Genomic DNA, 2,317 nt, shown 5'->3' with positions numbered 1-2,317 from the left:
GAGCCACTTGAATGTGGCCGAGAGAAGACACGGATGTAACAGTGACGCAGTGTCTGCAGGACAGGGCTCCGCTGAGCGGCACGAAAAGCCTTTCTGAAGTGGGGGACGGTGTCCAAAGACAGCAGCCCTTGTCCCGCATCTCGGCCGTGGCAGGGCAGATGGACGGGCACACAGACGCTCATTTAGAGGCTTCTGACTGAGCCACAAATCTGGTCCGTCTCAGCCTGCGGGGGCTCCTTCCCCACAGCCCTGCTCCAGCCTGTGTGCCTCACCTGAACCCCGGCACTCAGCGGGCGCGGGGCACAGGGGTCCGTGTGACCTCCCGCAGGGTTCAGAGTCAGCGCTGCAGCATTAATCGCCTAGAACCCTCCCCGACGTTCTGGGCCGCTGGGGAGCCCAGCTTCAGCCAGGCAGAGCAACCTCCCTCGAGACTGGGTAGTTTGAGATCGTTATTGTTTCGTTAAAGCGAGAAGTAAGCTGAAAACGAGAGCCATATTACTTGTCTATGACGAAGCCCAAATTTTACCCAGCTGTCACCCCGAAGTTTATTTTGGGCATAACCTGCCAAACCCTGACTCTCCTGGAGCGGGGAGCAGGGAAGGACTTTGGGGGAAGGCCCAGTGGGCCAGGGTGAAGAACGTGACGGAGCAGGACTCGGCCAGTCTGTGGGAAGGGACAAGGCCCGTCTGGCCGCAGCCTGGAGCGGGCGTCTGCTGGCGGCCACTCCTGGGATGACGGCTTGGCACGTCGGGAGCGGCAGCCCCCCGCGACCCAGCCCCGCCGCCCAGGCAGACGTCCTGCAGGCAGTGTGGCCCAGGCGGACTTCCTCCAGGGAGTGTGGTGTGGCCCTGTTTGGGCTCTGGTGGCCTCGTCCTTCCTCTTCTAGAGAATGCCCCGCTCCCCTCCTGGCACGTGTGGTGCCAGTTTCAAACTCACCTGAGAACTCTGACCGGAGGGGACATGGTGACGTATGGCTTGCCCACCCTGTGCACGGGGCGCCTGGGAGTCCTGCCCCCGAGACCCAAGAGGCTGGACAAGGAGACGCAGGTGTGCCTCGGCGCCAGTCCTGGGTCCTGTAAGGACAGATGCGGCGTCAAACAGAGCAGCTCGCCCGCAGGGACGGAGGACGCGCCTCACCTCGGACTGCAGAGGCCACTGAGAGCGTGGCTGGGAAAATAACATAGAGACAGATGATTGATAGATGATAGATAGATAGATAGATACATAATAGATAGATAGATGATGGATGAATAGATGGAAAGATAGATATATAGATAGATTAGACAGATAGATGATAGACAGATAAATGATAGACAGATAGATGATAGATAGATAGACAGATAGATGATGGATGGATAAATGGATAGACAGATAGATGATAGATAGATGATAGATAGATTAGATAGATAGACAGAAAGATAGATGATTGATAGATAGATGATCGATAGGTTATAGATGACACACAGACATGGCAGGTGGACATCTCTCTGAAGAGCAGCACCATGCCTCTTCAGAACTCTCTGGAAAGCAGGGATCTGCAGACCTCGCGACTTGCAGCCTCGTCACTTTGGGGCCAGCAAAGGGCTCCTTCACAAGTGCTCCCCAAGGGGCCGCTGTCCCCGCCCCACCAATGACTTCAGCGAGAGAGGGGACTTTCTGACCGCCTCGCCTGGGCACACCTGACTCGCAGCGGCCAGGTGCCAAAGGCAGGCGCCACGACCTCAGTGTCAGCGGGGCCGCCCAAGCGCTGACCGCTGTCTGTCCACTCTCGTTTTCCGTCGATAGCTGGTTTAACCACCCACGTGACGTGGACATCCCGTGTCGTTCGTGATCAACGTTCCAGGGAGGCTGTTAGTTTCTGGGGAGGCCCCCCCACCGTGGGGGAAAGCCCCCGGGCGGACGGCCTGCAAGGGAGTCCAGGCAAGGCCGCCCGCTTCAGCACCCACCTCAGGCCTCACGCACCGCTGCCCGGCCCTGAGGTGAAGCTGGGGGTGTCTCAGTCAGGGCCCCGTGTGTCATTCAAGACGTCTTTATTCCCGAGAGTGTGATCCAGCCTCGTCCCATGAGCACAAAGTGTGGAAGAAGCTCCCCTTGCCCCAAAGGCCCCCCACAAGTGCCGCCTGCCTCCCCGTGGCCTTGAACCCACCCCGAGGGTCGTCTTCCAAAGTGAGCTCGGCCACCAAGGGAACGGTCAGGAAGCTGGACGTCGGGGCCAAAGTCGCTTTGCGGGAGAGGAAGAGGGAGGAGGAGGAAGAGCCGGAAACAGGACAGAACCAGACGCAGACCCACGTGGGTCCCGGCCCGGCCGGAACCGCTC

At 59.1% G+C, this 2,317-nt stretch overlaps 1 protein-coding gene across 1 annotated transcript in view; it reads left to right on the top strand.

Moving 5' to 3' along the window:
- Window positions 1-2,317, top strand: part of PRDM16 (PR/SET domain 16) — a 317,846-nt gene that overhangs the window by 249,744 nt on the left and 65,785 nt on the right. The window lies entirely within an intron of this gene.

Source organism: Pteropus vampyrus, unplaced genomic scaffold, assembly GCF_000151845.1.
Source record: "Pteropus vampyrus isolate Shadow unplaced genomic scaffold, Pvam_2.0 Scaffold176, whole genome shotgun sequence".
In the NCBI taxonomy this organism is placed as follows: Eukaryota; Metazoa; Chordata; class Mammalia; order Chiroptera; family Pteropodidae; genus Pteropus; species Pteropus vampyrus.
Note: the sequence above shows the minus strand (reverse complement) of the source record. Positions and strands in the feature narration are given on the sequence as shown.